We start from the raw sequence: 10416 nt of genomic DNA on the forward strand, positions 1-10416 counted from the left end.
TTATCTAGATCCAGTGCTTTGAATTATTTACAGTATATTGCAGATTCCTTTGAAGTATTTATACTGCACTGCAGACTTAAATCAATAAAACAAAATTTAACACTTACAGAATGTGACAAAACAAATTTAATTTGGGTCAAAGTACTAAGGTATAAAAACTAAAGTCATAGAACCAACTTGTGAGAAAATATTTAAGGATGCAAAACATCTTCTGGGAATACATCCTGTGTTAAAAATACATATTCATATGCATCATGCACACACATACAAACACATACATAGATCATGTGTTTATATGTTTTATGAAAAAATATAAGGGGATTTCAAAAAGTTCTTAATGGAACAAAAGGTCATTGAATAAACTTGTAACATTTTGTTGCTACTTGTAGCTGTTTTTGAGTCAGTTCCAGCTGGTGGTGACTATATAGCAGAAGAGAACACACCATGGCCCATTCCCATGCCATCCTTACAATTATTTCTATACTTCAACCCATGTGTCAGCTAGTGTGTAAATGCACCATGTTAAGACTCTTCTCGAGTCGCGAGCGAGCAGGCAGGAGACCATTCGGCGGCACGGACACAGCAATGCCTAAGTCAAAGGAAGTTGTTTCTTCAAGCTCATCTGGCAGTGATTCTGAAAGTGAAGTCGACAAAAAGCTAAAGAAGAAAAAGCAGGTTGCTCCAGAAAAGCCCATCAAGGAGCAGAAGACGGGGGAGACTTCCAGAGCCCTGTCGTCCCAAGCAGAGCAGCAGCCGAGACGATAACATGTTCCAGATTGGGAAAATGCGGTATGTCAGTGCTGGGGACTTCAAAGGGAAAGTCCTAATTGATATTAGAGAATATTGGATGGACCAAGAAGGTGAAATGAAACCAGGAAGAAAAGGTATTTCTTTAAACCCTGAGCAGTGGAGCCAGCTGAAGGAGCAGATTTCTGACATTGATGATTCGGTGAGAAAACTGTAAGGCCCGAGCCATACCCCCTGTGCTGTTCTCGTCGTCGTTTTAACCTGTCTTTTACATGGGCGTTTCTTCCCTACCTGGTGTTTCCCAAGCTGTTGTATATTTGGATTGCAAAACAATTTATAAGATGAATACTTTCTTTTTTGGTGTGCATTATTAAAAATGTTCTGAGTGAAGCTCATTGTCAACTTTATTAAGGGGATTGCTTTGTGCCCACACCACCTAGTGTGAAATAAAGTCAAATGACACAATCTTAAAAAAAAACAAAAAACAAAAAGACTCTTCTCTTTTAACTGACTCTGCACTTTACATAAACACACATTATCTATGTGATTATTACACACATCTGGGATTAGTAAATCCCTAGGTGCTACCTGAGAATAACGCTGACTGTCATGGTTAAAGTTATGTGTTAATAGAGGTTGGCCATATTCCTCCATGGTTTAGTAGTTATTAATTGATGTAACTTGTCAGTTTATACGATGAAGCTACTAGGAAGTTATGTAATAGTGCAGACTTGCAATTCTCAACCTGTGGGTCAGGACCCCTTTGGGGGTCAAATGAGCCTTTGACAGCAATCGCCTGATTCATAACAGCAGCGAAAGAACAGTTAAGAATTAGCAATGAAAATACTTTCATGGTTGGGAGGGGGCGTCACCACAACACGAGGACCTATGCTAAAGGGCCGTGCCATTAGGAAGGTTGACAACCCAGGATGGATATCCCCATGTCACCATCTACTGGAATAGTACTGCTTTTCTTGTATAATGCCAATGTTTACCTATCGTTCTAGTTCTTGAAATCTGCCCTTGTAGGTGTTTTTGCAATGCAGGCATTTAAGATATCTGATAGCCTGCTTTTAAAAAAAGCAAAAATGGGGTATCTTAAGAAAGATAAAGTCCAGATAATTTCAACATGATAAAACATAGCAGTATCCAAGGACATTTAAACTAAAATAAAAAGGTGATATCACACACATGAGGCTAAGAAATAGAACAAATTAAAAAGGTGTGTGTGGTAGAAGAGCTGTCATGGAACACGGATGGAACTGTGTGCTGCGATGAGGTAGTTCAAGTATTGGACTCTAAACACGTTTGCCTTTCTCCGATCTACCCATAAAAGTAGAATTCCAGTACAGAAGGAATAATGGAAATCCCTTTTTTCAGCTATGTTAGTATAAAAATATGTTCACAAATAGTTATTTATGGAAAACATACTAAAGTGGTATATAGAATGTTGTAGATATTAAATATTGTATATGAGGTTGGGTCAAAAGCATAGAAAATTTTATAAAACAAAAATATTAAAAGATGGAACTCTTGTTTACTTTGTTTGCTTGTGGTGTGATTTACATATCTTTCATTTAGGTCTGCACTCCGGTGGCGATCTTTCTAACCCTTCTCTGTGGAATGCTGGGTTCCTTGTTTTGTGTCATGTGAAGAAAGCAATTTTGGCTCCCTTGGGGACTCAACGTGTGTTCCTTTCTAGTACTCTTTGAAGGAAAAAAGAAACACCTTACACAGGGTGGATCGGCACAGTGGCTGCAAACAAAACAAGAGCGAGGGTGGCAAAGCACGGGGCCATTTTAGTTGTGTTGTGCATGGAAACTGTGAGAGTTGGATCCAACTCGACAATACCAAACAATAGTTTGTCCCCTGGGATTTGGAAGTGTTGAAAGTTTTTTAGAGGTTTACATACTGAGCCATGGACCATGAGCTAACTTTCCCAACCCACCAGTTGCTCTGAAGAAGAGAGATGCGGCTGTGTTCCTCTGATGATTTAAAGACTTGGAGACCCCAAAGTGCAGTTCTCTGTCCTTTAAGGCACCTGTAAGCTGCGATCTACTATAGACAGTGAGTTGGCTTTCTGAGTAATGAGAATTAAGACAAACTGATCATTAACATAACTTGTTGGCAACCATTACTAGAGACAAGATTAAACATGCTCTCTTTGGAATAAATAATAAATGAGATCGCATGATTAGCAGCGTGAAACCACGAGGAGATTTGCAGGAGAAGACTGAGCTTTCTGCTCCCTTAAACGTTCTGCTCCCTTAAACTCGCTTACACTCTTGGAAACCCACAGGGGGGTTTCTATGACTCAGCATCTGTTTGTGTCAGTAAGTTGCTTTGTTGTTGTAGTCATCTATATATACAGACACATGTGGATATGCTTTTAAGAATGTATGTATACATATATACATCTAGGGATATACATAGGGGGGGTGGTTCCCGCCCCCAAAACAGAACTGCGCTGTGCTGAGCGGAGCTTTCGTAGTACACATTCTCCCCACTAGGCAAGCAGCAAAAGCCTTGCTCTGAGTTTGCACTCAGTGGGTTCACCTGGGGAGCTCCTCTCTGGTCATAGTGAGTTTTTTTTTTCATGAAAGCAGTTTTGCTGGTCTCTCTCTCTCTCTCTCTCTCTCTCTCTCTCTCTCTCTCTCTCTCCCTCTGGTGGCTGATTTCAGAGATCAGCTTGTGGCTGTGAAATTTTGTTTCCTGCTTGGGAAAAATGCCACAGAAACCGGTGTGACGTTGAACACAGCCTACAGTGCTTTGGGAACTGTCAAGTGTATGGGTGGTTTTCTCACCTCCAAAAAGGTGAAATGTCGATTGATGACAAACCTCATTCTGGAGATCCTTCAACTTCCCAAATGGAAGGAAATGAATTGTTTCACCTGCTCAGACTGTTAATTAAGTTTTCTATTTAGAGATTCTGAAAATATTGCATAGCATTGTGTGGAATAAAGGTCTGATTTGTGGCAGACTGGAGAATGGTTTTGCAACCATCACAACGCACCTGCTTAAGCAGCCATCTCAGTGCACCAGTTTTTGGCAAAACATAGCATCTCTTTCCCCACACACCTTACTCACCTGACCTCCCTCAGAAAAACTTTTTCTTGTTTCCACGAACGAAGAGGGACATGAACGGAGAGCGAGTTGATGCTGTAGAAGAGTAGAAGGCAAAAACGAGGGAGGTGCTGTCAGCCATCCAAACAGCTGAGTTTGAAACATTTTTCCAAGAATGGAATTGGAGATTTGACAAATGTATTAAGTGTAATGGAGAGTGTTTTATAAGGTGATAAGGTTGTTTTGTAAAAAAATAATTAAATATATAGCTTTGGAAAAAAATATGTTCTTAGAGGTACATATATTCTTTGATATATATAGAGAGAGTCTTATTACTATATAAAATAGTACATATTAAATAAGAAATGAATCTTGGAGAACAGTAGGATTTGATTATTCTATTTGTAAAGCATAGAGTTCAAGAAAACAGTAATATTAGAGAGAAAAAATACTGAAAACTATATATTAAGCTGTTAGTATGCATTTAAGGGCATGACAGGCCAGAGTTTAGAATTGTTGAGCCCTCAAAAGAGACCACATATTAAAATTAAAAATTTCATTAATATTTTATTCAAAATATGGAGATTTGTGTATAGTGAATTGAAAAAGGTATAACACTTGACTCCAATCACAATGACCTCTTTGTTGTTGCTGAAAGAACCTACTGATGCATAACCTTTTCTAAAGGAACATGCAGTGCTCCTGAAGGAGCTTCACAATGTTCCTCCCAATGAGTTAAAGAAAGCAGAAATGTAATTTTTCTAACCAGATGGTCAGAAGACCTGCTGACACAAAAGAACAAAATGAAAACAGAATCTCTATAAATCTCAGGTTCTGTCCCTAGAGACTAAAAACATACTAAGGATGCACTCCTGGGTGGAATTTAACGTTTCAATGATCTAGCCTATGAGTTAACATTTTTGTACCCTGTGCCACACATGCTTAGCCTGTAATCATATGAAAGCATATGCTAATATGAATATAAGCTTTACTTTATAAAAGAATGTCAAGACAACAATAAGGGTGTAGGATGCCTGGTAGGACTTGATCAAGACCAATAAAACCGAGAGGAATTACTGAAAACCAAATGAAGGCTGCACATGATAGTGGAACAAGAGGAAAGAACTGGGAGCTAAAGGACATTTATAGAGGCCTAAATTCAGGCATGTACATATGTAAATATATTTATATACAATGATAGGGAAATAGATCTATGTACATATATTTATATGTTAAGTATTAAGGCAGCATTTGGACAATGGCCTTTACTCAAGTACTCCCTCAATGCAAGAACACTTCAGTGTAATGACCTGGCACTCTGTGATGCTCTCCTTCCTTACACAATCACTGAAGACAAAACCAGGTGCATAGAAAATGTGATGACAAATCTTGGCTATCAAAACATCAAGTGTCTGGGATCTTAAAGCCTTAAGTGTGGATGGGATCAGTTATCAGACATGAAAGACCCAGTACAAAATATCATATCGATGTGAATGAGAAATACGGCGGAGTGGAGACCCAAAGCCCATCTGTAGACAATTGGACATCCCCTTTCAGAAGGATCACAAGGAAGAGATGAGCCAGTCAGGGTGCAGTCTAGGTCCGATGAAATATACAACTTTCTTCTAGTTCTTGAATGCTTTCTCCCCACCACTATCAGGACCCCAATTCTACCTTACAAATCCAGAGTACCTTACCGAGCATGTACACTCTTACAAACAGGAGCTTGCAACAAAGGGGTCCCAGGAGAGAGAAACCCCTCCGGACCAATAATGAGAGTAGCAATACTAGGAGGTAGAGGGAGGGGTGGAGGTGGGAAGAAAGGGGGAACCCATCACGAAGATGAACATATAACTCCCTTCCAGGGGAATGGGCAATAGAAAAGTGGGTGAAGGGAGTAAGCAGTCAGTGTAAGACATGAAAAAAATTATAAATTATGAGGGGTTCATGAGGGAGGGACGGGGAGGGAGGGGAAAGTGAACTGATACCAAGGGCTCTAGCGGAAAGAAAATGTTTTGAAAATAATGATGGCAACATAGGTGCAAAGGTACTTGACACATTGGATTGTGATATGAACTCCCAATAAAATGATTAAAATGATTTTTTTAAGGGAAGAGTTGAAAATCATTCAGATGTACATACACTCTGAGGAATACTCATCTGTGTCCGGCTGACACAGGAACAACAAATACTGTCTCTCTTTTGTTTTGTCTGTCATCTCTGCGTCTTTATTGCCTTTATTCACTCCAGCACCGGACCCAACATATTGTGTGTATCAGAACCAGAACTCAAAGTTGCTGCAATCCCTACTTTCTCTTCCTAGAACTCATTGTTACCATGTGATCACACAGATCGCCCCCCTTTATCTGTTTAACCAACCCCTTTATCCCCTTATCTTTCCACTGTTGTAACGTTAAATACCATAAACAATACTGTATATTTAGATGAACTATATATATGCTATTTTAAGCCAATTCCTCACTAGAATGTGAACTCCGTAGGAGAAAGGATTTTTGTCTCACTGGTTCACTGCTGCTGCCACAGAATTGAACAACTATTAATTACAAATGTCTGTTAGGTTTCACAATTTGAACAGTTCCATGTTTTTGGGGTGGTATTATTGAAGTAATAAATATAAAATTATGATCTTAGCATCATAAAATTAATACTTTTGAGACATTTGACAAGTACACATAGTTATGAAACAAGCATGATGATCATGATATGACAATTTTTTCCTATCAATTTTGTAGTGTAACTTCTACCCCAGTTCTCAGCAAACTGGACTATTTGAGAATTTCAGAATATCATAGAGGGATTCACACAACATAATGTTTTTAAGATTAACTTGTATGGTTGCAATATTTAAAAGCAGTATTATATTCTAATGTATATAACACAATGAGTTTATCAGATGATAGGTTGGTGGCTATTTCATTGCTTTTCGTTGTTGATGATTATGACTGAGGCTGTAACCCCCGTATTGTAATTGGAAAGCCCTGGGCAGCTAACCAAATAATCTGCAATTCCAACCCAGCTACTCCATGTGAGAAAACACATGGAGATTGGCTGCCAAAAAAGGGGGGAAAGACGGTCCTAGAAACTATGTGAATAGTTTTGTTCCATTATAAAGAGACTCAATGGGTCAGAATCAGCTTGGTGACACACTGGCCACTTGACTACAATTGCTCTGGACTCTCACCTAGAGGACTTGTCTGGATATATGCTTTCCTTTCCTTTGGATGAATACACAGGAGTAGAAGCCTTCTATCATCGTTTAGTGTGCCCAGAACTTTAATACAAACTTTACAAAGTGATTTACCAATTTAATCTCTCAATAATGTATGAGGTATATACAGTTTCTCCATAACTGTATCCTCACTCAGTACTATGATTTATCTTTATGCCAATTATGCTATGTGTGCTTACTGGTTTGTCATTCAGATGTTAACTTGCCTTCCCCCTCATGATCACTGGCTCTTGAGCATTTTATCATGAGCATGTTTGCCCTATCTATATATTCATCAGTTTAAATGTTTGTTCAAATTTTACTGAATTGTGATTTTGTTTGTTATTAAGTTTTGAGAATTCTTTAAATGGGCTACATCTAAATGCTTTAGTTGACATATGTTCACAGTATTTTTGCCTTGTTTTCTAATTTTTAATAATTTGGTTTCCAAGTAGATGTTTTTAAGTTTTATGTTGTGTATTTTATCACCTTATTTACTTTATGTTTTAAAATTTCGTATCCTAAGAAATTATTCTCAATCTTGTTATTAAATAAATAAAATATATACAAATTAATAATATCCAAAGTGATCAAAGCCATGTTGGTAACAAGATAAGTCTATCCACATTCACCTTTCCAAGTCAACATCGGAGTAGATTTCCCAGTACATAATTTAAGCTAATGATAAAGAAATAAATAAATTCTTAATAAGTGGAAAAGAAGGAATGAAATTATATTTTATGCATGAAATATGATTATTTTCTTTAAAAACTCAAATAATTGGTGAAAAAAGTAATATATCTACCAAATGCCCTCATTTATCAGTGTTGCAAGGACTTAGACTTAGAAACACCAACATTGACCTAATAGAAATTGGAAATTGAAATTAATGAAAGGAAAAAGTGCCATTTGAATTACACCAAAGTCCTGGTTAATCATTTGAATCTAATAAAATATGTGCAAGTTCTGATTGTTGAAAACTACAAAACATGAATACACAGTGTCAAACAAGTTTAACAATTCTAGATACACTGAGAGGGATTCTGCGTTCCTGGTCTGGAACACTCAGAACTGACATGGCGCCTTCCAAATGAACTTGATCACAGCGTTTCATTGTCGACCCGTATCCACAGTCAGGACTTCACACCCCAATTCTAAAGCTTAAGGGAACCATCCTGAGAAATAAAAATAAAGTGTGAGAATTCATACTAACTGATTTTCAAAGTATTCTTTAAAGCCACAATAATAAAGGATAGATGGTAATGGAGAGAATTGACAACTAGAAAAAGAAAACAAAATACAAACCTATAGACTCATGTACATGGTGAATTGAATTTAGATAAAAATACAAGGAATGTCAATGCCGAAAAGAGAGTCATTTCGGTAAATGGAAATGCATATGGAAAGGAAAATCATACACACTTTGCAGCATAAACACAATGTAACTTAAATCAATCACAAATCTAAATAAAGAACCTAAAACAATAAACTTCCAGAAGAAAACATAATGGACTATCCTAATTGCCGGTGCATGTTTAATTTACTTCTGTCCTCAGTACCAAGTGACAGTGTTTTTGCCCACTGAACAACCTGATTATGTGAACCAAGTCTCTAAGAGAACTCAGGCCTCACTGGTTATTTAGATATCACAAGGAAATATTTTTGGGTGTTTTTTTCCCCCCACATGAACTGTGTGCATGCTACAGTCAGTATATGAAACCTTATTCATACATGGTAAATCTCCCTAAACTAATACATTCAATCATCCATTAAGCATACTAACAAACATATTCTATCACAGTAAGTTCAATGCAGTCAGCTAATTTCTTCAGTGTAGGAACAGATGCCTCTCAGTTCATGTTTACTTTGGAGATTCAGTGTGAAATTTATTGCAATATTTATATCCGTATTCTGTTCCTTCAGTCTTGGTACTTTTTCTTTTCTCTTGTCAGACAGTAGTAGTTGAATTTGCATCTAAATATATATATACTGCTTTCCCACCGCTTTTCATTGTATTTAACCTAATTTGAGTCAATGAGTTCTTGATCTCATGGATATACTACACAACCATATATACTTGACTATAAGCGGACCCGAGTATAAGCCGAGGTACCTAATTATTAACTGAGAAACCAGAAAAACTGATTGACTCGAGTATAAGCCTAGGGTGGGATGTGAAGGATGTGAATTAACACAGAGACCAGAGGGGAGAGACGGAGCGCAGCCACAGGCATATCCTTGCCAGTTCAGCTGCCAGCATAAGTGAATCACTATGGGTGCTTCTGCGAATTGGAGCCATCCACATCATAGGACGGCTCTGATTGGTTAGATGTGAGCAAACAAACATTCAAAGCCCTGCAGTGTCAACAGGGCTTTGAAATGAACAGCGGAGGAACTGCAATCACCCGCGAGATGTTACACCTCCGTGGGCTACCACTGACCCATGTATAAGCCGAATCCGTTTTTCAGCACATATTTGTGCTGAAAAACTTGGCTTATACACAAGTATATACGGTAATTATTTGATACGAATTCATTGTTTTTTCTGTGCCACTGTATATGCCTAACAAAAAACCCAATCCCATTGCTATGGGGTTGACATCAAATCACAGTGGCCTCAAAAGAGAGAAGAATTTCCCTGTTTCTGAGGCTGAATATTTTTACAGACACATAATGCACCTTGTATCTCTTGGGGACAGACATCTGGTTCCAACCCTGACCTTTCAGTTAGCATACCAAATTCTCACCCTACTGCACCACCAGGGACACAGTATGAATCTCACTTTTAAAAAGCATATTTACAAAAAATGCTTTTAATATACACAGGGGGAAATATCATTGGTGTGGAAAATACTCTTGGGAAACCTTTAATTGGATATACTCTTGCAGAGATTTATAAATGGAATTACTATATTAATAAATCTAAGTCCTACATTGAGAGACAAATAAATTTTCTATAATCACTTTTTCAAAACACATTTAACTTTTGAAAAATTAAGGAAACTTCAAGACATACCATTTGGTTTCATTTATAAGTGAAATGTCATTTATCAAAACAGTATGGAATTAGCATGAAGATAATCATATCGGTCAATATGATTATAACTTCATATAAAATAGTTAAAGATTATCATTTTAGTTAAAATAGATGTCAGAAACAAGCACACACAGAAATTGGCACATGCATGCTAGCACATGCACGCGCAAGCACACCTTTCCCCATCCCCCACACACATAACATCATGATGCTATATATGTAATTAGGTGAAGAATGCATAGTTTTTTCAGCAATGATTCCCTAGAGGGCAAAACAAAACATAACTCAAGACTTATGTCACATCACATAAAATATAACTTGAAATACATTTCTGTTTTAA

At 37.5% G+C, this 10416-nt stretch overlaps 1 pseudogene; it reads left to right on the forward strand.

Annotated features, from left to right (window-relative positions):
- The first annotated feature begins 585 nt into the window (after positions 1 to 585).
- Positions 586 to 964, forward strand: LOC142461676 (activated RNA polymerase II transcriptional coactivator p15 pseudogene; annotated as a pseudogene).
- The last annotated feature ends 9452 nt before the right edge of the window (positions 965 to 10416 follow it).

Source organism: Tenrec ecaudatus, chromosome 11 (assembly GCF_050624435.1).
Source record: "Tenrec ecaudatus isolate mTenEca1 chromosome 11, mTenEca1.hap1, whole genome shotgun sequence".
NCBI classification, from domain to species: domain Eukaryota; kingdom Metazoa; phylum Chordata; class Mammalia; order Afrosoricida; family Tenrecidae; genus Tenrec; species Tenrec ecaudatus.